This window comes from Thalassophryne amazonica, chromosome 8, assembly GCF_902500255.1.
Source record: "Thalassophryne amazonica chromosome 8, fThaAma1.1, whole genome shotgun sequence".
Lineage (NCBI taxonomy): Eukaryota > Metazoa > Chordata > Actinopteri > Batrachoidiformes > Batrachoididae > Thalassophryne > Thalassophryne amazonica.
This window is the reverse complement of record NC_047110.1, coordinates 68,675,744-68,703,485: the sequence shown is the minus strand read 5'-3', so window position 1 is coordinate 68,703,485 and position 27,742 is coordinate 68,675,744. Positions and strand designations below refer to the sequence as shown.

Here is a 27,742-nt window from a genome sequence, read left to right as displayed (position 1 = left end):
ATAAAAAGGACCTATACTTTACGGACAGCCCTCGTATGTGGCCTTTCAAAATACACAATTGCATTTGACATTGGGTGACCTCACACTTTAACTCCTTATGGTGGTTAAACGGTGCCAGGCAGCTACAATTAGACATCAATGAGAATTCATATTTTACCTTGAGTGATCTTGAAAAATTTAAGTTTAGACCCAGGTTGATGGAATGCAGCAAAATATACATTCCTGACTGATTATCCCTATTGGGTCGAAATTGTTACCAATAACTCTAGTTCCCTATTGGTAACCAGAGAACTCAGCCCTCAGGAGAAGTCGGCCTGGGTAAAAACTCAGCCAGGTTAGGGTCAGGGTTTGGGGTAGAGTTAGGGTTATAGTTGGGGATAGGGGTAGGGTTAGCCCTGAGCGCAGTTCACACCTGGGGCCAAGTTCTCATTGGGCACACTTCTCCTGTATGTTCTCCATTTTGTTCAGACTATAGACTGCATATATACTGAAAAACAAACAACAACAAAAATAAAGCCCTACGTGTGTCACCCATAGTTTTCCAAAAGAGTGGGTTTAAAGTTCAGTTGGGGTCTGTTCCAAGGGTGATTCTTAGACTATGGGCACTTATTATGTCCTTTGATCATATTGTATGAAAAACAGAAAAAAGGGGAAATTTCACACTTTTATAGTTATCTTTACAATGAAAGTGTGTTAAGAAATTTGTTCTAGTAGTCTATGATGACTTTTTCACCTTTTTTCAGCATCATTATATGCAAATATTGCCATTTTGTGCTTGTCTCACACCCAGACTTTTGATCTTCAATGATAAAAATGAATGCTAAAGAAACGTTTTTTCTAATGTTTTAAAATATCTCTGAATAAAATATCAGTAAAATAATCAAAACATAATTGGGTTATTCAATGTCATACAACTGTTGTGATTTTTTTAAACAAAATGTAATTGTCCCACACTATTGCCGTAATTTCCACCACAACACTGTAATGTCCCTTTAAACAGTTTGTATGAAAGATTGTTTGGGTAGTTTCTATGGAGATAAACAGTGACATCAGAGCACATGTATATAGTGCCAAATCACAACAAACAGTTGCCCCAAGGCGCTTTATATTGTAAGGCAATGGTGTGGTGGAAATTACATTTACAAGGCCAATAGTGCCCGTAGTTAAAGAATCACCCCCAAATGTTGCCATCTTGGCAGTGCCTGACTCCCGACCACCCATAAATGGGTGTAGAGGCCAAGATTGCTGAGACCTGAGTTGGACAAATAAGCGAAGTGCGCATCGCATCTGTGCATGCGTGGGTCAAACGGGGGAAAAAATCCCAGCTACCACACTCACACTGCTCCCACTGAATTTTGTATACAGTAGCATTAGCGGACTGTAAAAGTTAGGGCTTACAGGGATTGTTTCAAAGGCTTTAAGCCTTAAGCGACACATACAATAATGACAGGGGCGCATTGTGCTGTTTTCAAACGCTTGAACGGAATTTATAGGCTTGAAAGTTGGCTGAAAACACACGATTGCAAACCTCCGCCGAGTCCAAACAAAGACGGAAAGAAGAAGAAATGTGGTCGTAAACCTCTGTTCATTTTACACAATTTCGCCACAAAAAAGAAAGATCCAGACGGACATAAAAGTCGGACTAAAACTGTAAGTTTCTTGCACACATTTATTTTGTCAATATCCTGAAACCATGCCGCTGTTTTCGTGCATCGGCTTATGACTGTAATGTCGCTCCATGAATGACGTGGCGCGTAATATTGTAAAATTGACATGTTCTATAAACAAACTGCATGCATGCACATTTCATTGTATGTCAATCAACTTATCAAAACAAACGTGACACCAAAGAGGTTATATGGGAGAATCACCGTCATTGTCGTCATTATGAAGCCGGCGGAGTCACGATATATTCTGCAATATCCACAGTTTCAGTCTCTGGACTTCGTCTAACCATCCGTCAGTTGCCTTCAAGGGGTCAGAAATTTGTTTTTCTCCAACTATCAACAAGCACGGGTCATTTTCAACAGCAGCGCACTCTTCCTCCTTTGTCGGCACTAACGGTACTTTCTGTACAGATGCAGCACACGCAAGCACAACCAGCTCTTCTTTCCATTTCTGTCCACTGCCGTACGTAGTCCTGGCTGTAACAGGCAATCTGCGGAGCTTACAAAAACGCTTTAAATCGTCAACTTTCCAGCGGTTGAAATGATCCAAATCACAGCACTCCTCACTGCTTTCCGCCGCCATAGCTTGTCGGTTGGTAGCTGAAAACTTTAGCCTGCCCATAATGCACCACGCGGCCTGAGATGCGCACTTCGCTTATAAAACCTGAACACGCACCCCCATTTGAGAGTTAACAAGTAATCCTATGCGAATAGACAATCTTTATTCGCGTGTTTTATTAACTCATATTTTCTGTGAAGTGGGTGGTGGTTTTGATAACAGGTAACTTGGGTTTGGGTATTAAAACTCAGGACCAGCATATTCCTTTAGTAACCTTGGAGTAACATTGAAGATAACATAAAGCACTCAACACCTGCTAATCTCATTAGTGCTAACAGTTCTAATATAAAAAAAATAATGCCAAAAATTTCACTCAAAGAAAACACTGGAGTACAGACTTCTTAGAAGGTCCTGTAATACAGTACAATTAGCTGCATAGCAAACCATATTATCAAAGATGCTTGTACTAAAATGCTCAGAAAAGACAAACACAATCAAGTCCACAGCAGTTAGCAGCCACCAGCAAGTGGCTAGCTGATGGCTGCCTGGATGTCATTCAAACTGACCACGCCGCTAATTATTCATAACTTTGTGGCTTAAAATAGATTCAATTGATGAGTTGTGTGAAAATTCATCCATGTACATTTGTCCTATATGAAAGAAACTACCTATAGAGACTAGAGCCGGATTGATATATTGGTTGGCTGATAATATAGGTTGATAATAGCCTTTTACAAGCATATCAGTATCGGAGTTATTCTTTCCAATATGCAAACTTTTATTTTAAACAATGCAGAAAAACACTTTTTTGGAAACAGTGTCATTACATATTTTGTCCGTCAGAGGCCTCTCCAACAGCTTTACAATGTATTAAACGTGGTTAGGACCCCCATCATCCCTTGGTCACATTAGTTACAAGAGACAGAGGCAAAGCAACAAGCTGCCATTCATTTGAATTCAGAATGGGCATTTTATAGAGATGAAAGACAAATGGTGGCTGTGCCACCAGCTCGACAGGTCTGAATAGAAGTCTATGTCATGCAAATGTTGAACGATGCAACAACTCAACTACCAGTCCGAGTGAAGCAAGTGTGATGTACGTTGGGTGGTTGGTGGTTATATTTGTAGTTATTTATCATAAAGTTCATGTTTAAACTGTAAAATATCAAGCCCCCATTACATTTCTCAGTCTACCCTGCTATGAATGCCACACCTGCTTCAGACAGGTGTGGCGTCCAGGGGGAGTTGTAGACTCTCATTCGCTTCATCCTACAGAATCTTGAGATAAGCACCTGCACCAACAGACCTCAGGGCCTATATAAGACTTACTTTGTCTTATCTGGAGTAACTTAGTTTTGGTACCTGCCACATGTAGTCATTCAAGGAACTGCAATATTTGACACTCTCACACCTGCTTCATTTTTTCAGCACCACAGGTTACCGCTTGGTTTGGGCTCAGTTTTTCATTTTACTTGTGCAAGGACGAGGTTGCGTCTCGAATGCTGCAGCGCTGCACTCATGTCAGCGCAGAGGATGTCCATATTTGATAAGGTTATCAATGTTGCATTTGCTCCCAGCTGTTGCTCTATTGAAGGTCCCCAGCTGATCCCACAGAGATGTTTGTGCATATGTTCCAGCTGCCTGTGTTTACCATCCTCCACCTCCAGCTCTTTTCCTCTGAGAGAAATATGCAAGGGTGCAATTCTGCAAATCCCACCTGGATGTGGCATTTGTAATAAACAACCAAGGGCTATGGCTGCCATCCTTTCTTTTTTTTTTTCCACTCACCCTCAAGCCCCTTCCTCTCATGTTACACTATGAGCTCCCACAAAAGCGCCGCTATCGAATGTCCTTTAATTATCGTGGCGTGCCAACTCCACTGGTAGCACTGCTGATTTATCGACACTGCAATGTGCACTTTTTCTCTGCACACTGGCACAATCAGTCTATATCACTGTTATAGCGCATGAGGGGGAAGATATATTTATTTGGGGAATTATCTGCCTCATCGGTGCCATAGCTCATCCCTTGCTTTTGCGCCAAATGGCCGTGTTTCCACGGAGCCTGCTTGTGTTTACTGTGACGTGCCATGGCAATGCTCTTTCTGTTGCAGAGGGACTTAGCGCACAGCAGTGGAGGGTATTTCATTCCCTGCCTGGAGTTTTGGGGCTTACTTCTCCAGCTTCCTTGCTCTCCTCCCACCTGCTCTCCTCGTTGTTCCTTCACCGCATGCCTGGGTGGCTGTGCGCTGGAGCTCCTGGCCCTGTTCTTAGACAGACAAGGCTAATTGAAAGGGAAGGCTGCTCTCTGCTGATCAGCTCTGACAGCATTGTCTTGCCAGAGGTGGGTGTTCCACCCCGTGCTGAGTTTTCACAGCAAAATTACAGCGCTGTCGTGAAAAACACAGACCACGCCACGATTATCCGGGCAGCTCGCCAAAGGAACCGGATTAATTTTGCAAAGAGAGAGGGGAAACCCACTTTGTCTGTTTTATGACTTTAGAGAGGAGAGTTGTGCCAACATTTAGTGAAATTCCAATACGCATTCTCCGTTTCCGTGCAGGGTAGAAGGAAAATGAAACCACATCATCTTTTTTGAAGAAGAAGAAGAAGAATGCAACAATAGACTATCAAATCCAGTGGGTTTTTGTGGGTCGTTTGCCAAAGTTACAGGAAAAAACACTGTTAACCTCAAATTTAATAGTTTAACTCAGTAACAAAGTTTATGCAAAAAATAAGGACAGTTCCATTTGCCCTTGTCTTTTCTACACTACTAATGGCTTTTTTGTTTGTTTGTTTTTTGCTTCAGCAAACATGCTGACATCCATCATATCACTTCAAATAACCTATGCAGCAGAAGCCGAGTCTTGTATGAATAAGGCAGAATTGTGTGTGCCTTGTTGATACAAGTTGTACCTCGGCATTACATCAGTCCATAAACTTATATTGTATATGTAGTTTAGGGATCAGGATCCCAATACAACATGAGTTTTGGACAAAAGGTTACTTTTTTTTTGCTATTTTTAGTGCAACTTGTAATGCATCTTGTAATTTTCAGTGCAATGATGTCGTGCCACAATGTGTACCAACAAAGCACCTTGGTGATACACGTTGTATGACATCAGTCCATGTACTTAAAATGTATACTCAAGTTAGGAGATTGGGATCTTGACACAACTATGTTTTGGACAAAAGTTTACATTATTTGTTTTTCAAAGCAACTTTTACCCATTTAGAACCACTATCCCCCCAGCTCCATTTAGTTCCTCAAGCCAGTCAAGATATCTGATCATGCTGATATTTTACAAAAGCATTTAACACACCTTAGGAAAAAGTAAAACATTAGTACAATGGGGATATCAAAAGGACAGGACCTATCGATAGCTGGAGACATTTGCAGAGGGCCCCAGGATTGGGATAAACCCATACCCTGTTTAAAATCCCTGCTCACATGGTGCTCAGAAACAAAACCCAAATATAGAGTCAGGCAGTTCTGGCACATTTCATGACAGTTGGGGGCCTTTAAGTTCCCTTAATGCAGTCTGATCATGGTCAGGTTCGAACTTATCCAGGACAAACTGTATCCCATTTAAATTTGGTGTGATGCAAACACACACACACACACACACACACACACACACACACACACACACACACACACACACACACACACACACACACACACACACACACACACACACACACACACTCAAATCAAATCAAATCAGTTTTATTTATATAGCGCCAAATCACAACAAACAGTTGCCCCAAGGCGCTTTATATTGTAAGGCAAAGCCATACAATAATTACAGAAAAACCCCAAGGTCAAAATGACCCCCTGTGAGCAAGCACTTGGCGACAGTGGGAAGGAAAAACTCCCTTTTAACAGGAAGAAACCTCCAGCAGAACCAGGCTCAGGGAGGGGCAGTCTTCTGCTGGGACTGGTTGGGGCTGAGGGAGAGAACCAGGAAAAAGACATGCTGTGGAGGGGAGCAGAGATCAATCACTAATGATTAAATGCAGAGTGGTGCATACAGAGCAAAAAGAGAAAGAAACACTCAGTGCATCATGGGAACCCCCCAGCAGTCTAAGTCTATAGCAGCATAACTAAAGGAAACTTTCCTTTTTGCTAAAGCTTATAGTTAGGGCTGGATCAGGTGACCCTGAACCATCCCTTAGTTATGCTGCTATAGACTTAGACTGCTGGGGGGTTCCCATGATGCACTGAGTGTTAATTTCTCTTTTTGCTCTGTATGCACCACTCTGCATTTAATCATTAGTGATCGATCTCTGCTCCCCTCCACAGCATGTCTTTTTCCTGGTTCTCTCCCTCAGCCCCAACCAGTCCCAGCAGAAGACTGCCCCTCCCTGAGCCTGGTTCTGCTGGAGGTTTCTTCCTGTTAAAAGGGAGCTTTTCCTTCCCACTGTAGCCAAGTGCTTGCTCACAGGGGGTCGTTTTGACCGTTGGGGTTTTACGTAATTATTGTATGGCCTTGCCTTACAATATAAAGCGCCTTGGGGCAACTGTTTGTTGTGATTTGGCGCTATATAAATAAAATTGATTGATTGATTGATTGGATGGTTCAGGGTCACCTGATCCAGCCCTAACTATAAGCTTTAGCAAAAAGGAAAGTTTTAAGCCTAATCTTAAAAGTAGAGAGGGTGTCTGTCTCCCTGATCTGAATTGGGAGCTGGTTCCAGAGGAGAGGAGCCTGAAAGCTGAAGGCTCTGCCTCCCATTCTACTCTTACAAACCCTAGGAACTACAAGTAAGCCTGCAGTCTGAGAGTGAAGTGCTCTATTGGGGTGATATGGTACTATGAGGTCCCTAAGATAAGATGGGACCTGATTATTCAAAACCTTATAAGTAAGAAGAAGAATTTTAAATTCTATTCTAGAATTAACAGGAAGCCAATGAAGAGAAGCCAATATGGGTGAAATATGCTCTCTCCTTCTAGTCCCTGTCAGTACTCTAGCTGCAGCATTTTGAATTAACTGAAGGCTTTTCAGGGAACTTTTAGGACAACCTGATAATAATGAATTACAATAGTCCAGCCTAGAGGAAATAAATGCATGAATTAGTTTTTCAGCATCACTCTGAGACAAGACCTTTCTAAAAAAGCAGTCCTACATATTTGTTTAATATGCGCATTGAATGACATATCCTGATCGAAAATGACTCCAAGATTTCTCACAGTATTACTGGAGGTCAGGGTAATGCCATCCAGAGTAAGGCTCTGGTTAGACACCATGTTTCTAAGATTTGTGGGGCCAAGTACAATAACTTCAGTTTTATCTGAGTTTAAAAGCAGGAAATTAGAGGTCATCCATGTCTTTATGTCTGTAAGACAATCCTGCAGTTTAGCTAATTGGTATGTGTCCTCTGGCTTCATGGATAGATAAAGCTGGGTATCATCTGCGTAACAATGAAAATTTAAGCAATGCTGTCTAATAATACTGCCTAAGGGAAGCATGTATAAAGTGAATAAAATTGGTCCTAGCACAGAACCTTGTGGAACTCCATAATTAACCTTAGTCTGTGAAGAAGATTCCCCATTTACATGAACAAATTGTAATCTATTAGATAAATATGATTCAAACCACCGCAGCGCAGTGCCTTTAATACCTACGGCATGCTCTAATCTCTGTAATAAAATTTTATGGTCAACAGTATCAAAAGCAGCACTGAGGTCTAACAGAACAAGCACAGAGATGAGTCCACTGTCTGAGGCCATAAGAAGATCATTTGTAACCTTCACTAATGCTGTTTCTGTACTATGATGAATTCTAAACCCTGAAAGAAACTCTTCAAATAGACCATTCCTCTGCAGATGATCAGTTAGCTGTTTTACAACTACCCTTTCAAGAATTTTTGAGAGAAAAGGAAGGTTGGAGATTGGCCTATAATTAGCTAAGATAGCTGGGTCAAGTGATGGCTTTTTAAGTAATGGTTTAATTACTGCCACCTTAAAAGCCTGTGGTACATAACCAACTAAAAAAGATAGATTGATCATATTTAAGATCGAAGCATTAATTAATGGTAGGGCTTCCTTGAGCAGCCTGGTAGGAATCAGGTCTAATAGACATGTTGATGGTTTGGAGGAAGTAACTAATGAAAATAACTCAGACAGAACAATTGGAGAGAAAGAGTCTAACCAAATACCGGCATCACTGAAAGCAGCCAAAGAGAACGATATGTCTTTGGGATGGTTATGAGTAATTTTTTCTTTAATAGTTAAAATTTTATTAACAAAGAAAGTCATGAAGTCATTACTAGTTAAAGTTAAAGGAATACTCGGCTCAATAGAGCTCTGACTCTTTGTCAGCCTGGCTACAGTGCTGAAAAGAAACCTGGGGTTGTTCTTATTTTCTTCAATTAGTGATGAGTAGTAAGATGTCCTAGCTTTACGGAGGGCTTTTTTATAGAGCAACAGACTCTTTTTCCAGGCTAAGTGAAGATCTTCTAAATTAGTGAGACGCCATTTCCTCTCCAACTTACAGGTTATCTGCTTTAAGCTGCAAGTTTGTGAGTTATACCACAGAGTCAGGCACTTCTGATTTAAGGCTCTCTTTTTCAGAGGAGCTACAGCATCCAAAGTTGTCCTCAATGAGGATATAAAACTATTGACAAGATACTCTATCTCACTCACAGAGTTTAGGTAGCTACTCTGCCCTGTGTTGGTATATGGCATTAGAGAACATAAAGAAGGAATCATATCCTTAAACCTAGTTACAGCGCTTTCTGAAAGACTTCTACTGTAATGAAACTTATTCCCCACTGCTGGGTAGTCCATCAGAGTAAATGTAAATGTTATTAAGAAATGATCAGACAGAAGGGGGTTTTCAGGGAATACTGTTAAGTCTTCAATTTCCATACCATAAGTCAGAACAAGATCTAAGGTGTGATTAAACTGGTGGGTGGACTCATTTACATTTTGAGCAAAGCCAATCGAGTCTAACAATAGATATACACACACACACACACGCTAAAGCACAGAGGGCAATTCCATACCCCCTTCCCCCCCACCAAAGTACATTAACCCTTTAATGTTCAACTTAACTGTCTGGTAGACCATATTGATATGTACTACATTCTATTGAAAATGTGAGGATATTAGATTAGATTAGATAGAACTTTATTAATCCCTTCGGAAGACTCCCTCGGGGAAACTGAGGTTCCAGCAGCATTGTATAGCAGCACACAGGGTAAGAAGCACACAAAGCATCAAAAGTGAAAGTAAAAAAGAAAAACAGTTTGCAGATATAAATGCCAGACATACTGATCAATACTGGTTTACTGGCTGCTACTGTTCCTCTCATTTCTGACCTCTGTCTTTCTGTTTCCTGTATTTTCTTTTTTCTTTTTTAAATTTAACCTTTATTTATCCAGGTTAGTCCCATTAAGATCAAGACCTCTTTTGCAAGGGAGACCTGGACAATTATAAAGTTTCCAAATCACCTAACCTGACACACACACTCATCTTCAACCGCTTAGTCCAATTAAGGGTCACGGGTGGGCTGGAGCCTATCCCAGCAATCACAATATCACATGGACATTTAGCTGCCAATCACAAGTTGTGACCAACAGCCCACTTGAGGGCCTGCACTCTGCAGGATTTATTACCTGCAACTCACAACAGTAATGTTTTGCATTCATGGCAGCTGATGCTTTGCTCTTTTGCATTCTGGTGCAGGTGGTGTCAGCTTCTCAATTTTGCAACTGATTGTGGATCAAATTGTAATAAATATGCCAGTGGATTTCAGAATTGTCCTGATAAAGTCAAGCATTCTGGTAAAGGACAAATGATTGAGGTCAAAGGTCAGATTTCAAACAGGCAATGAATGAGGATGTTTTCCAAGAAAACTATCCTAAACAAGATGAACACATCCTTTTTGATACTATGCTTACCCTACCTCTGTGCCCTATAGTCCATAAGCCAGAAGCCAATTTTGACCTACTGTACTCAGGACCACTTAAGTGGACAAATGACACTTACAATCCAAGCTCAGGATACCATGGCTTACATAAAAAGGCCATCCTAGGATGGCACCTACAGCCACCTCTGGGCCAATGCAGAGGTCTATATTTAAAAATGCTCTAATCATATTGAAAAGTGTTATACCAACAGTTTATGTTCATCAGTGCAATGGTGGCAGTACGGTGGCTTAATGGTTAGCACTGTTGCCTCACAGTGAGAAGGTCATGGGATCGATTTCCACCTGTGACCTTTCTGTGTGGAGTTTGTATGTTCTCCCCAGTGTTTGCAATGGGTTCCCTCTGGGTGCTCCTCCCACACCCAAGACATGCAGGTTAGATGGATTGGAAACTTTAAATTGCCCTTAGGTGTGCATGCAGGTGTGAATGTGTTTGTTTATCTATGTGTGGCCCTGTAACAGACTGGTGTCCTGTCCAGGGTGTACCTTGCTGCACGCCCCATGACTGCTAGAATAGGCTTCAGGCTCCCATCCCCATGACCTTTAACTGGAGTAAGTGGGTATGGAAAATGGGTGATGAATATTTGCATGAGTTGAAAGACCGAACATACCATTCAACGAGGCATTAGCAGAGATTAATAATACATTCGGCCTTTCAACAAATGAAAATGTTCTTTCCATTGCACAATGGAAAGTATTCATTATTATACAAATAATGTTTGAGTTCAATGGTACGAATATTTCCTGAGGTGAAAGCTGGAACATACCATTCAACGAGGCGAAGCAGAGTTGAATGGTATGAATGGCAAAACAAAAAAGACTTTCTGTAGTTCCTCAATCCAGCCAAAAATCACGTCAGCTTTTCATCTGAACAGCTCTTCATGCATCCAGATGGCTTACAGCGGAGTGGATTTTGTGTGTATGTGTGTGTTACAAGAACTAGCACCATCAGTTAGTTAAATCAAATTGTCGTCTTGCTTGTGTTGCTGTCCCACACGTGTGCACTCACACAACCAAGTTGGCGCTTGTGCGCGCATGTACTACAAAAATCCTCAGTGCAGCAAAAAAAAAAAAAAATCACACCAGAAATTAGTTCAGCTTTTTATTCTAACTTCCTGCTAACTGCCTCCAGACAGCGCAGTGAATTTGTTTTGTTTGTTCATGCGTGTGTGTTGTGTGTGTGCATGTGTGCCCTTGCATGCATGTGTGTGGCGAGCGTGTGCAGGTGTGTGTAGGTGTGTGTGTTCAGAGTGCAATGGTACCAAATGTATGGAACCAAATTTGCACTCTAAATGGAATCAAACTGCGCTTGAAATGCAATGCAACCCAAATGGGATGAATAATCCATGTCACGTGACATACCAAGCACCAATCAAATAACAAGGATCCACTCAGCTGTTATATAATATTCATTCCTAAATAGATCATTGTCATTTTATTTATTTTATTGATATTTTTCACAAAATTAGAACAGGAATTGAAGGGCACTTCGGCCAACAGGCACCTCAGCCGACACACCACTGAACAGAGCGACAGCCTGAGGATTTTAGCGGTGTTTGTGGAAATACGTCTGCTTTCTTCAATCCAGCGAAAAATCAGAAGCACTTCCCTATTTCTTCATCTGACAGGGCTTCAACAGCCACTAAAGATGTCCAAACACTGCGGCAACTGGATTTAACTTTGTTGCATCATAAAGCATTGATGAAAAGCTAATGTGTGAAACGGATCAGAGAAAAATGCAAGGACAGTATTAACAATGTACTCTGGAGACATCACCCATGCAATGGGATGAATAATGACTATCACGTGACATAGAATCCACCAATCAAATGGCAAGGATCTATTCAGGTGTCATAGACTATAATTGTGTGATCATAGACGTTCAAAAAAGGTATAGTTTGGGCCATGTGTTACTGAATACTATGGATTTATGGGGTAAAAAAACAAAAACAAAAATGGGAACGAAATTCAATTTCAGTTTGTATGGGGTCAAAACTTAAAGTTGCTCCAATTTGGTAAAAACTTAATGGATGCAAATGGTGCAAATTAATGGATGCGTTTGTCAACATTTTTGCTGTTACCCAATAATTCCATACAACTAAGTCATAGATAATCCAAGCTATGCCTTTTGGAATATTTATGATCAGACAAAAAATGTTGACCCCTGTGTAATAGTTTACTGACTTCAACCTGGCGATAGTTGGCACCTTGGGTCAGCCACCATACATTTTGTATAGTCCATGGCTACACTGTATTGTGTGAATGTTGTTCGTTTCATCCCCTTAAGTGGAACCAAAACCTATTTGGGCCATGTGACTGCTGGGATAGGCTCCAGCCCCCCTGTCACCCTTAACTGGAGTAAGCAGGTATTGAAAATGGATGGATGGGTTACTTGTGCTTGGTGTCTTCATGCCCATGTGTATGATTGTCTCATCTAGCAAACGTGATTTCAGTGAGCTTCCACAACGAAACAACTAAAATGTTCCACTTCAGGTATTCATTGCACTCAGCTCCTTGGCGGGACGTTATGCACCTCCAGTGTCTCTTGCTGGACACATTTTTGGAACCTGTTTTTGTGGATCTATTAGTTAATGTCAGTATTTTGCAGAAAGGCTGAGAGCAGTATACAGTTCATCATAGCCTTGATCAGATGCAAAATTCTGGTGAGTGGCTCAGAGCTGAAGTGTTGTTGTTTAGATGAATTATTCCTCTTCCGTGTTGCATTGTCTTCATTCCAGCACATTTTTAATGATCTTCTTTTTCTCAGATAAACAGCTATTCTTTGTAACTTTTCATGTTGTTTCACCCTGCTAGCAGGTCATTCCCTATGACCATAGCAGAGGTGCCACAAACCAGCGTGATGTGATGCAGCAGGACAGGCTGAGACCCCTCAGCAATCCCACAGCGGGCAGCTGTGATTACTGCTGACAATAATTTATGGTCCCCTCTGATTGAAAGCATTGGGCAGCAGACAGAAGAGCTGGTGCAGAGGCAAGGCACCACCTTAAGATATATAGTAGTCAGGCCACAGCTGCTGTCGGAGGCATAACTTGAGCCAAGGTCCACAGGCCTCCTACCCACCCAGAAAAGCTTTCATTCCTTTATTTTCAACTTGCACACTCTTTTTTGTTTCACCATCAGGTGTCTCCACAGGAAGCTCTTCCGGCTTTCCCATGCTAATCCGAACAACAATGAACTTTTGTTGGAACAATCATCTGTTATGTTGTTTATTCTGTCATAAGATCATCGACATAAGGAGAAAGTATTGTGGTTTCTGTTTCTATGTCATTTCTAGAATGACTTGCTCTTAAATTATGGATGTTATCGGTATTCTAGAACAGTTTTAAACCAGCCATTCTCAAATGTAACTGATGAGGCCGATTGTGAAACCTGAAAATAATTTGGTGACGATGCACATTTATTTCCATATATGTATTATTTTAAATTAGGTTAGATAAAGGAATAATATATTATTTAAATTCCATGGCTTTGTTTTTGTTTTTTTGTTTTTTGCTGCTGGTTACATTTAAAAAAAATAATACAATTTTTAAACTTGCATGCAAAATTGGAAATCAACACCATTTTTACGTATTTATTTTTAATGATCGCTTGTGATCGATCTGATGTCCCACCAGGGGGCCACAGCTAACACTTTGTGAGTCGCCTTCTAACCATTCTGTAAGCTAAGGAGACAAAAGTACTGATAATAAAAGCCAACAAACAAACAAACACAAATGAAAATAAACCTAATTAAATTGACGTTAAAACATTTAATTTATATACAGTGGGAGAACACCAAGCGGTAAGATTTAGTGGTCCCATATGCGGCATACCCAGAAGAAGAAAAAGTTACAGTTCCTTGACTGGTGGGTTGAGGCTGACTCCAAAAAGGAGCAGATTCACATAGAAACCCATCTTAAAATGTACAACTTTACACCAGAAATAAAGACGTTTACATCCCGGTACAAACACACACAATTTTGGCCTCTATCGATATGTTTCCCCAGAGGTAAATTAAAGCTTCTAAGATTAAGATGTTTTTAGTCATAATGTTATGCATAGTTAAGAGTGGCCGCATTGAGTGACAGCTCGTGTCTCTCCTTTGAGCATTTTTATTACAAATATTTGTAATATTATGGAGTGTTGTGTAGTTAATTCTCCTGACGTATCATGCAAGATGTCTGTACTGCAGTATTTGCGTCAAGTGAATTTTCATCTTATTTAATGTTGTATGCAAAAGTCATTAGCATTTTTAGCTGCTATTAATAGCTTGACTCGTTAGGACCACTTAATCCATGATTACTGAGAAAAGAAGTGGGTCACAATTTTTAATGCCAATGCCAAACTCTTATGAGAACCACTGCACAGTCCCCAAAAATACGATTTAATAAACACTCAAGCCAAGGTTAGCTTAGTTCCTTGATAGCTCAAAGATGGGGGGCGTATTTGGGCTTCATTCGTCTTGCCCAGGTTATGCAGTGTCACCCACATTCCACCTCTTTATTCAAACATGGGTTGGTCATGACCAAGTGGCAACCTTGATGAGGCCCACCCAGAAGAAGAGGATAACTAGCTAGATAGATAGATAGATTCCTCCTCTCTGACTATATGGGGGCTGAATTATTTTCCTATGTCTTACTTTTAAGATGTTTTAAGCCGTAAAGTGGTTGCTTTGAGTGATAGCTGCTGAGCCCAGAGACTCAAATCTCATAACTCAGAAGTTACCGGCAGTGGTTCTTAGCTGTTGAGAGGGCTATGTCTCTCATTCTGTGCATTTTATTACAAACCTCTGGAATGATATGGCTTGTTATGTGGCGAAATGTTCTAACAGACCATCTAAGACATGCCTGTTGCAGTATTCACACTAAGTGAAGTTTTCATCTTATTTAATGTTGTATGCTAACAATGTTGGCATTTTTAGCAGCTATTGGTAGCCTGATCCATAAGATCCATTTAATGTGTGATTGATAAGCAGTTCCTAACTTTTAATGCCAACACCAAAGCAAATCCTTATGAGAACACTGCACAGTACCCAAAAATATGATTTAATAAACACCCAAACTGAGGTTAACCTGTTCATTTCGGTGGTTCGGTCTTGAAGATGGGACATATTCAGGCTTCTTTAGTCACACAATGCAGCCACCCATGTGGAGTTGGCAGAGTCGGTGCTGCGACTGCTGCCAACATGACGACACCCAGATATGGTCTTCATATCTGCTTTTCCAGGTCTCTATAGAAAACTTGTGGGTGACATCACACAGGGTTTGTCCAGCATATATGACTTCCTACTTTTGTTGTCTGTTCATAGCCAGTTTTTATTAAAATAAAATAATTTTAAGTGCAGTATACTCAAAATAAGCCAAATAATACAAAATCGAGCTGAATTGTCTTGTATTAAACAAAAACAAATCTGCCAATGGGCTAAGAAATATTTACTTGATCAGAATTCTCAAAACTAGCAAAATGTCTAGGCACTGAATAGTCAAAATGTGCCTTAAAACTAGACAGAATTCTTATTTTAACATTAGCCTCTGTCTTAAAATAAGGAAAACAGTCTTGTTCCTTTGCTTGGATAATTTGCAATCCATTGTCTTTCCTTGTTGTTGGTTAAATATAGCTTGATATTAGCTGGGAAAACTTAAGAAAAAGTAAGATACATTTCCCAAAATAAGACATTTTTTTTCTTATGTAAAAAAAAATGCTTGACAAGATTATTTTTCTGTTTAGACAAAATTTAAGCCGAAGTCTTTTTTAACTTTCTTAGATACCAGTTTTTGCAGTGCTACTATTTGAAATGTATCTGTAAAGATTCTGGAACAAGTTTAAGTAATGTATGCTCAGTGTTTCTTTTAGAGTATTTCAGTATTAATTTATTGCATGTTTTGTTGCACATGCTTTGTGTGATCAGATAAATCTGGGAAGAAAAAATTGTAGCACTTGGTGTATAAATGTGCACTTTTGGACAAGGGGTGATCAAACAGTGAACTCCAGGGGGGGATTTTGGTTTAGGGCTTAATTAAATTAATGTGGGGCCCTGCAGGACTCCATCTGAATGGTTGCCAATCACGTCCTGGGCTGGTTCCATCGTGTGGTGTACGTAGCGAAATGTCGCACCAACCCAGGCTACCAAAACCAAATCTGTGGGAAAATGGCAGAGAACTCTACAGAGTAGTCCTAATATGTTAGGATTATCTTTTCTAATAAATTGTGGTCAAGTCAATACTCTTAATGTCAATTTCCCACAAGAGATACCACAACTATTCATCTCTCCATACAGTAGGTATAATAGTAGAAAACGTTTTTTGTATGGCTAATGTTCTGTATGTGAAGACTTTACTTGTACAACTGATGATTTTCTGTTTACACTATGGGAAAAGAAAAGAAAATTTTAATTTACACCTTTTGGACCTTAGTGGTGCTAAAAACAAAACAAAACAATTGCACCAAAGAAAGAACAAAAACGAAGCGACGATTTCTATGGTGGAGTTGCACAGTTGTGGTTGTTGACGTTCGCTTGATGTTTTTGAGCTCAGAGAAGACTCATGCCATCAGACTTATCTCCTTTTCTCCCCCTCTGCCTCCTGTGTGAACATTCATTCTCTGCCACCTGCACACACTCACACGCACACACACATCAGTGACATAAAAGACTGCTTTCTGATGAATAAATTTGTATATTTTAGAACCTATCCCCGTTTCAGCAATTATCCTCCAGAGGCCCTGCCTTCTTCTCTCCTGAGTTCCTCTGCAACCCAGTGGAGTCATTAGTGTGCTTGCTGTGTTGAACTCCTTAATCATCTGTGTGTTACATAAAAAGAGGACTATTCCTCCGTGACACACAACGGAATGCTCGGTGTAGTTGGGCTGTCTTTGATGTGTTTTGGCTGTTGTGTTGTGTCTGCACGATAGGCTTCTTCAGGCTCAGTTTTTCCATTTCTCTGTGGAGGTGAGATGTCAGTCTTCCTTTTGTTGGAGGAAACACACGACTGTGAGTGAATACTTTGCTTCTCAACTGGAGCATTTGGTCTTTGTAACAAAAACACAAAGTCAGATTTTAATCAAACCAAATTTTTAGATACAGCGGTGAGCACAGCTAACTTTAAAAGTTAGCTTCGATAACTGCTAATCCGCTAACTGAAAATTTAACTGAAATTTAGTTTAGTTTTTATAACTAAACCACTATAACTAAACCATAATTTAAGGATAAACCCCTAAAACATCAAGGTGAAATTACTGCTATTTGGGGGGAAGTGCTCTAAAACCCTGAAATACAGCCTTAAAGTGCTGAAATTTTAGTATGTTGTAGCAGCATGAAGGCTCCCAAAAAGAGCAGATGATGAAGTTGTACATAAATAATTAAATGAACAAATTACATTAAACAGTAGTTTGCATTCAACATACAATTGTCTCAGAATACAGAAAGTATATTAAAGAAAAAGAAATTAAAACACACACAGAAAATCATTTTCTATTCTAATTGGTGCATTTACTGTAGCGCATCCTCCTACTCCTCTGTCTCTTTGAGGCTATGCTTCTTGTCTTCTCATGCTATATTGATTTTGCTTCTTGTATCTACATTATAATAGTCAAGTGGCCTCTGTGTGCATGCATGCGTGCATGTGTGTATGGCTTCAATCACAATGAAATCAGGGAGAGCTAACATTTGCCATTTGGTATGCTTTTGTATTTTGGATCAAGGATGAACTCTGAAAATGGAAAGTTGATAGGACAAATGTTTTTTTGAGAAATAAGCAATTTTAGCTCACCAGTAAACAATGGACATTGTTTACTGGTGAGCTAAAATGAACATTGTGCACAATGGACACTGTATCACAATGCACTATGGGAGTTCGGGTTTTGGGATTTTAAATGTTGTTATTGTGGTTCGGTTAGTTTACCAGTGTTGTTAGTGTTATTGATTTATTGTGTTTTTGTAGTTGAATTGGTTGCTCTTATTTATAAATCTAGCTTTAGCTTATTAGCTGTTGGGGTCATGAATATAACTTGTTTGAGCATCTGATTCTCCGCTCTGCTCAGGATATTATGCATTGCCAAGGTCAGAAGAATAAAAATTGGCCATATGAATTTGGTGCGTTCATCTCTAACTTGTCAACTAGTGCAGATAACATTCTGATCATTGGTGACTTTAACGTTCATATAAATAAGCCTTCTGATCCCCTGCATTAGGAATTCGACAATGCATTCGGGATTCAACGCACATTATTGGAAATACCCTGGATCTGGTCCTCGCACGTGGTATTGCTGTAACGAATATTGACATCATGCCTCTTACATCAGTGGTCTCTGATCACTCACTTATTAAGTTTACAGTTTCGCTGCCGTGTTTAGTGGAACAACAACCTTATTTATCACTGCAGCGATGCATCAACTCCTCAACTAAGAATGAACTAGAAGCTCGACTGCCTGATGTCTTAGCCTCACTTTTGACAAATACCCAGTCAGTAGACAGACTTGTGGATAGTTTAAACTCAGTGCTCAAAACTACACTCGACATGATTGCACCACCTGTGTTGAAACCGCGCTCCCCCAAATCACAGTCACCTTGGTTCAATGATTACCTGCGTGACCTCATACATAAAGCAAGAGCTCTAGAACGGAAATGGCGTTGTTCAAACTTAAGTATTCCACCTTGCGTGGCGTGATGCTATCTTAGACTATAAGCATGCATTATTGGCTACAAAGCGGACCTACTACTCTGATTTGATCAACAAAAACAAGCATAACTCAAAGTTCTTGTTCGACACGGTGGCAATACTTATTCATGGACAACCACCTGTAGCTCGCTCTCCTTTTACAGCACAAGATTTCCTGGATTACTTTGAGAAGAAAATAGATGATATTAGGTTGAACATATCCCAGCATGCCTTAACCCAGCCACTACACCATGCTATTAAGGTGGGCGCCACTACTGAGGTATTACCAAGATTTACAGAATTTGATAGTATCTCTCTGGGCATGCTGACAAAACTTGTAACGTCAACAAAAAGCACAACCTGTTTATTTGATTCTATACCAACAAAACTGTTTAAGGACCTGTGGCCCACTCTTGGGCCGACTGTGCTGGAAATTATTAATCTTTCTTTAACTTCTGGATCTGTTCCTAAATGTTTCAAATCTGCAGTGATTAAACCATTACTTAAGAAACCTAATCTTGACCCTAGTGTATTGAAAAACTATCGGCCGATATCAAATCTATAATTTTGCTCTAAAATTCTGGAAAAAGTGGTGTCACGGCAGCTCGTAGACTATCTTACTGAGAATAATCTCTTTGAGCCACTGCAGTCTGCTTTTAGAAAATATCATTCCACAGAGACAGCGCTCACTAAAGTGGTGAATGATCTTCTGCTTACAATGGATTCGGGCACCACTACGGTTCTGTTGCTGTTAGATCTCAGTGCTGCATTTGATACTGTGGATCATCATATTCTACTTGATAGGCTGGAAAATCATTTTGGGATTACTGGGAGTGCCCTTGCATGGCTGACGTCATACTTGACCAGTCGTTCTCACTCTGTTCTGTACAGTAACACTACCTCTAACCTTAGTGACATGAAATTTGGGGTTCCACAGGGGTCTGTCTTAGGCCCCCTGCTTTTCTCCCTTTATATAGCACCCCTTGGGCACGTATTGCAGCGTTTTGGGATTACCTTTCACTGCTATGCAGATGATACTCAGTTATATATGCCGATAACTGCTGGTAATCTCGTTCACATAAAATCCTTAGAAGATTGCCTTGCAGCAGTGAGAAGCTGGATGTCTAAAAACCTCCTACTTTTAAACTCTGATAAGACTGAAATGATGGTTCTTGGTCCAGTGAGACATCGGCATCAATTTGACCAGTTAACGTTTAGCCTAGACTCGTGTGTCATACATCACACTGACAAAGTGAGGAACCTTGGGGTAATTTTTGATCCTCCGTTGTCCTTTGGCCTCCATATTAGAAATATTACGAGGACTGCTTTCTTCCACCTGAAAAATATAGCGAAGATTCGTCCCATCCTGTCTATGGCTGATGCTGAGACCCTGATCCATGTGTTCATCTCTTCTAGGTTGGACTACTGCAATGTTCTATTTTCTGGTTTACCACAGTCTAGCATTAGGGCTCTCCAATTGGTTCAAAATGCTGCAGCCAGACTTTTGACACGAAGCAGAAAGTTCGACCATATTACACCCATTTTGGCGTCTCTTCACTGGCTTCCTGTCCCAGTGAGATTAGATTTTAAGGTTCTGCTACTAACCTATAAAATTATTCATGGACTGACACCTTCCTACCTAGCTGACCTAATTAAACCTTACGTACCGGCCTGGGCTTTATGTTCTCAGGGTGCAGGACTACTTTGTGTCCCTAAGGTGAATAAGAAGTCTGTGGGTCACAGAGCTTTCTCTTATCGTGCCCCTGTTCTGTGGAATGATCTCCCTGCGTCAATAAAACAGTCAGATTCTGTGGAGACTTTCAAGTCCAGACTTAAGACGCACTTCTTTTCCCTTTCATATGGCTAGCATACTGGTACAGTTTTGTTTTACACTTTTTACTCTTTTAATTCATGTAATTAGTAATTGGGGAGGGCTGTGGCCTCAACTTTACCTAAATTCTGGGTCTTTTAGTGAAGCTTAGAGCTAATGGCCAGCGATCACCTTAGTATTTGTTCTGTTTTGCTTGTTGATTAATGCTGGCAAATTATACAGTATTTTTTTTTTTTTTTTTTGTCTTTCTGATGCCTAATTGTTTTTTCTCTGTTTAAGGTGCAGCTCCATCCAGAGATGGGAGTTGTATTTGTGTTGGCAACCATCCTGTCCTGTGCACCAACAGCAATTCTTGTATATTTGTCCATGAACTGTTCTGTGAATTGTTTGTGTAATTTGTTTGTAGCATGGCCCAAGCAGAGGGTCACCCCTTTGAGTCTTGTCTGCTTGAGGTTTCTTCCTCAGAGGGACTTTTTCCTTACCACTGTTGCTCTGGGGGTTGGTAAGGTCAGACCTTACCCGTGTGAAGCGCCTTGAGGCAACTCTGTTGTGATTTGGCGCTATATAAAGGAAAATAAATTGAAATTGAAATTGTTGCGCCAGTTTAGTTAAGTGTTATGTTGGTGTTAGCATGAGTGACTTAAGTGTTGTGCTCTTGGTTTCATCAGTGAAACGTGTAGTGCTTTTAATGTCTTCTGCCACACTATCTTTGTCAAATTAAAAGCACCTGCTTTCAGCAGAATGCAGAAAAGACAAAAAGCTCTGCTTGCATACAATTTTGATCATGCACAAACTGGGGAGAACTGACATTCCCCATTTGGTATATTTTTGTATTTTGGGTCAAGGATGAACGGCACCAAAACTGAAACTTGATAGGATTAATATTTTTGGAGAAGCGACATATAATAGTTAACAGCACTGAACAATGGACATTGATATTTACATTCTGGACTCTCACACACCGATCCAGCAGGATTATTTTTCATATTTTATTTATATATATTTGGGCATCCAGTGTGAGCAGCAAAGTAAGAATTTCACAAAACATGTTTCTTTACTGTGCATATGACAATAAAAGCTTTGAATCTCTCTTGAATCTATATATTAAAAACATGAGTGCGTGTGTGATTTTATTTTGTAAGTTCAATGTAAGTACATAATATAATTGTAAATACGTCAAAAATACATGGGTGACTCAATAAAGTGAAAACACATATTTGCGCTGTGGTCCATTTAAAAATGAAATGACAAAATAGAAGTAAAAATAAAATAATCAGAAGAATAAGAGTAAGGTGAACTTTACTACCCCGAAGTAAATTATTTTGCCAGAGTAACACACAGTAAACAGTGAACCTTTTTATACAACAGGTATGACAAATTTATGCGAAATGACTGAAGACATTTTCACAAGATGTTCGCCAATATTGCACATAACTGAGTAACTGAATAATGGTGCAGTTGCCGATTGACTAGTGCAGCCAGGTCTCTGGTCTTTGCCTCTGCATTGTCCTTTCAGGTCATCTATCATTGTGAAGACTGAGCTGGATATACAGTAGATGCTCAAGTGCAACATTTCTATCATTGCATGTTGTGATAATTGTATGATCTTTTGTTTTATTACAGTCACCCAAATGAATCTGGTGACAGGTCTGCTTAAGATTTCTTCCTTTATTCAAAAACTATCTGAGGGGTTTTTCATAGCCATTGTTCCGAATGTGCTTGCTCACGGGGTGGTAAGGTTGAAACCTTTCTTGTGTCTTGTGCCTTGTGGTGACTTTTGTTGTGATTTGGAGCTGAAAATAAATAGAATTAAATGGTATGAATGTGACAGGGTCTTGCAACAATTCAGCTCCATAATGAGAATACAGTGTTAAAAAGTGATAGTGTGTGCTTTTGGACAGGGTACATGATGAATCATTAGACCCCTAAGGGTCAAACAAACAAGCGTGTATAGATATTGGGCATGCACTGCATTGCAAGACCAAGCATTCACATCATGCCCCTTTGAGGTGTCGACACATTGCAAAATAACATATTTGTAAAATAAATGCACTTACCAGCTTCTATTGTCATATAACTCCTTTTGCATAAAAAAATGTCTCACTCACTGAAACTCTGACATCCACATCAATAAAATCTACAGTTATGGAATGTTAAAAAAAAGTGCATGCCACAGGACAGCAGCCACCAAAGCTCCCTGAGGTGAAGTAGTGTAGCAGTAAGGTAAAGTTTTGTATTGTTCTGAGTGGTTACTTTTATTTAACGGTTGTTTTCAACTAAGGGTTGTTGTGAAGCAAAGTGTACGTGTTGTGAACCAACCCACTTACAGTATGTAATGTGTCTAAGTATTGTGCCAGTTAAATCCAATAAATATGCTGCACTTCACTGTGTTATTGGTAATCTGTGGTGAAATGATGGTTTGCTTCCACACAATACCAGTGTAGTGACACTGCACCAGGGCAGGGTTCATAAAGTGGTCTACTCTTTCAGTTTACTAAACTTACTTAGTCAACTATAGTTTGTCGTCCAACATTATCCATCTAATCACCATTTCACATTGACGGTTAAACTTGTAGATTAGCAGTCTTATGTTAGCTGTCAGTGCTGTTGCTAAGAAAAGCCTCCAATGTGTGCAAGTTTAATTTACTTCCAGGTTGGTCATTGTCATGAACTGTCCAGCCTTTGTTTCATTAACTGGCTTTATTAACATTTACAGACACATACGAACTGCTGAATGATGTGCTTAGAGCTTAGCCTAGCAATTCTTCTTCTACATACTTACAGCACTTCCATCAAGCCTTTTTCTGCACACAAACAAGCTGCTCAGCGTAACAGCAACACCCAGTGGCTAATTTGAGAACTGTCACAAACACGTCACATGACAGTCGTCTGCTAGAACCATGGCCAAAAGCAGAGGAATCTCTCCTGTTGGAGGAATACCAGCAATGTAGTTGTGCTCTTGAGCATTCCATCAAGTGGTGATAGATGATGGCGCCATTTTTTGAGGTAAGATACTGATGTTTTGTTGATTAAAATAAGTTTAGCTTCCTCTGTACCAGGCTAAAAACTTTAGTCAGGTAACGCGAAACTTTAGATGACGAAGCACTTTGTGTAACGACTAATGTCAAAAAACTTAGTCAACTAAGTGAGTTTATTCAACTAAACAAGATTAGACTGCTTTATGGCCACACGTTCATTTTTCGACCAGCATACCCATGGCTGCAAGGGTGAACACTGTTCCCATTGCGATTTAAAGGAAGTGGGCTCTAGGTATGAAAACCACAAATGCATTAGCTGGAAATGACAAATGACACTTTTGTGTTTCACTGTTTGCTCCTATGTGCTGCTTGGAAATCAGATATGTCTAGATTGTGGCCACAGAGTGACACACATGATCAGCAACAATACTCAGGTTACTTTAGGGCATTTAAACAATGCTCAGCTGCTATTAATGGCCCAAACGCCTGGGTCAAACATTGCTCAGCCCGTTGCTGTAGTTGGCTCTCAGCTGGACCATCTGGGTCCCTTGGTATTAATGGTTCTTATGTAGAGTCGCGACAATTGCACAGAAAGCCTGCACCCGTCATGCTGTAGTTCAAAGCCCTCACAAATAAAAGAAGAAGAAACTCTTGAAATTTGTCATTTGCTTGCGTCAAATCATCAGTGACTCCCCATCTTTTATTTTCCTCTCCGTCTCTCATGCAGACAAAACAACTCTCCAACCCCCGCAAACAGGAAAATAAACGCACACACAAAAACACACAGTTGTGGGAGAGAGTTTTCGCACCCATGTCCTCCTTCGTTTTTTTTTGTTTTTTTTTAGATTCAATAAAAATGAAACAGCCCTCTCACTTTTGCGGCCATGTGGTTGCATTTGAAATACCTGGTATACAATACAGAGTTCACACGTGCCTGCGCTGGTTTCAAATGAACCTTGTGCTCACTTACAAACCAAGGTTCATGCAACCTGAGAAAATATTTCCATCACCAGCAGTCAGAATGACTGATGCAAAGCAGGGCCTGTGGATTCATGTTGTCATTGATCCAGCTTTCTCAGTACCACAGCAGAAACAAGAGCAATCAGAGATTTCTGATGTCCGCCAATCTGGATCTGGATCACTTCCAAAATTCAGTGGAGTCTTCCATGCCCTAATATCTATCTCTGGTGTAATTTAGGTGAGAATCTGGGAAGTAGTTTTGAAGTAATCCTTCAAAGCCTATATAAAGGGAAATATTGATCTAGATTCCTATCCAGATCACCTCCAAAATTCAATGGCTGTCTGGATCCGTGACCATCGTGTGCCATTTCTCTGGTTATCACAAGAGCTGGACATCAACCATTTTCCGGCAGATTTCACTTTTAACAAGAGATTTTGTCATGGAAAGCCGAGCGGAGGCTTCGCGCGTCACGATGGATTCGCTACTGGAGCGAGACAAAACCACCTCCGTTTTGGTCTCACAGGACGGCTTTGAGATGGCGTTCAGACAGCTGTCGGTGGTTTTTCCATCAAGTGATTATCCGAGAAATTGTGGATGTGCCTGGACATGCCAGAACATGTCCTGTGAGGCTTCATCACGGCATTGCTGTGCGCCATGTGGCACCGCCGCAACGCGCGAAGCCTCCGCTCCTCTTTCCATGACAAAAACTCCTGTAACAGTGGAATGTGCCGTTCATTTCCAAACTGGACGCTGTGTTTTATCCGGGACGTCGTCTGACTAGCACAGGAATTGTGAAAAGACGTGGACATCAGCACTTTTTCGGCACATTGAGACAGACGTGCGGAGGAATTCCACGCGTCGCGGCGCCGTGATGAAGCCTCACGGGACATGTTCTGGCATGTCCAGGCACATCCACAATTTCTCGGATAATCACTCGATGGAAAAACCACTGACAGCTGTCTGAACGCCATCTCAAAGCTGTCCTGTGAGACCAAAATGGAGGTGGTTTTGTCTCGTTCCAGTAGCGAATCCATCGTGACGCGCGAAGCCTCCGCTCGGCTTTCCATGACAAAATCTCTTGTTAAAAGTGAAATCTGCCGGAAAATGGTTGATATCCAGCTCTTGTGATAACCAGAGAAATGGCACACGATGATCACGGATCCAGACAGCCATCCGTTTAGAAATGAAATGGTCGTTCAGCCTGTCGATGGCGGCTTCGGAGCGCAGCGCACCCCACAGCCACTGGGGGCCATCCTTAAAGCGACAGTAACACTCCTTATTCTCCACCAAGCCCGTAACATTTTCACCGAAAGCCAGATAAATTTTTCTAATGGTTTCCAGCTGCCAGTCTCTAACAGTTTCTGAAAAAATTCTGATGGAAAAAAAGCCCAAATCATTCCGCCACTTCCTAGCAATGAAACAAGGACGAGGGGGCCGGACCACTCCTCACTCAAAGCCTGCTCACAGGCGAATGACGCAACCGACAGGCGTGAAAAAACTCACGCATGCGCACGAAGGTTCAAGCTTGTCTGACGCAATCACATTTGATTCAAATCCATATGGTTTTTGAAAAAAATAATAAGGTCGGATACTTTTCTAATAGACTTCGTATAGTGCCAAATCACAACAGAGTTGCCTCAAGGCACTTCACACAGGTAAGGTCTAACCTTACTAACCCCCAGAGCAACAGTGGTAAGGAAAAACTCCCTCTGAGGAAGAAACCTCAAGCAGACCAGACTCAAAGGGGTGACCCTCTGCTTGGGCCATGCTACAAACAAATTACAGAACAATTCACAGAAACAATTCACAAAACGAATATACAGGAAATGCTGTTGGTGCACAGGACAGGAGGGTTTCCAGCACAAATACAATTCCCATCTCTGGATGGAGCTGCATCTTAAACAGAGAGAGAGAGAGAGAGAGAGAGAGAGAGAGAGAGAGAGAGAGAGAAAAAAAACAGAATCAGGCATCAGAAAGACAAGAAATACAGTATAATTTGCCAGTATTAACAACAAGAAAAACAGGAAATACTAAGGTGATTGCCGGCCACTAGCCCTAAGCTTCACTAAAAGACCCAGAATTTAGGTAAAGTTGAGGCCGTGGCACACTCTGTTTCCTAATAAAATGAATTAAAAGAGTAAAAAGCGTAAAACAAAACTGTACCAGTATGCTAGCCATACGAAAGGGAAAATAAGTGTGTCTTAAGTCTGGACTTGAAAGTCTCCACAGAATCTGACTGTTTTATTGATGCAGGGAGATCATTCCACAGAACAGGGGCATGATAAGAGAAAGCTCTATGACCTGCAGACTTCTTATTCACACTAGGGACACAAAGTAGTCCTGCACCCTGAGAACGCAAAGCCCAGGCTGGTACATAAGGTTTAATTAGGTCAGCTAGGTAGGGAGGTACCAAGTAGTTAATACACTTGGTTTCAGTGCAGAAGATTCCCGGTTCGAATCCCACCCCTACCATATTTCTCCATGTAATGTGGAGTTGCGTCAGGAAGGGCATCCGGCATAAAATTTATGCCAATTCAACATGCAGATCCACCTTGGATTTGCTGTGGCGACCCCGAGTACAAAACAAGGGAGCAGCCGAAGGGACTTACTTTCGGTAAGAAGGTGCCAGTCCATGAACAATTTTATAGACTAGTAGCAGAACCTTAAAATGTGATCTCACTGAGACAGGAAGCCAGTGAAGAGATGCCAAAACGGATGTAATGTGGTCGAACTTTCTGCTTCGTGTCAAAAGTCTGACTACAGCATTTTGAACCAATTGGAGAGCCCTAATGCTGGACTGTGGTAAACCAGAAAATAGAACATTGCAGTAGTCCAATCTAGAAGAGACAAATGCACGAGACAGGGTCTCGGCATCAGCCATAGACAGGATGGGATGAATCTTCACTATATTTTGCATGTGGAAGAAAGCAGTCCTCGTAATATTTCTAATGTGGAGGTCAAAGGACAATGTAGGATCAAAAATTACACCAAAGTTCCTCACTTTGTCAGTGTGATATATGACACACAAGCCTAGGCTAAACGTTAACTGGTCAAATTGATGCCAATGTCTCACTGGACCAAGAACCATCATTTCCGTCTTATCAGAGTTTAAAAGTAGGACGTTTCTAGACATCCAGCTTCTCAGTGATGCAAGGCGAT

At 40.8% G+C, this 27,742-nt stretch overlaps 1 long non-coding RNA gene across 1 annotated transcript; it reads right to left on the bottom strand.

Annotated features, from left to right (window-relative positions):
* Nucleotides 1-2,396: 2,396 nt before the first annotated feature.
* Nucleotides 2,397-22,088, bottom strand: LOC117515119. Its single transcript, XR_004562061.1, has 3 exons — nt 22,011-22,088; nt 3,500-3,504; nt 2,397-2,408 (listed from the first exon to the last, which is right to left on the bottom strand). It is a non-coding gene; the product is annotated as an uncharacterized LOC117515119 (long non-coding RNA).
* Nucleotides 22,089-27,742: the final 5,654 nt, after the last annotated feature.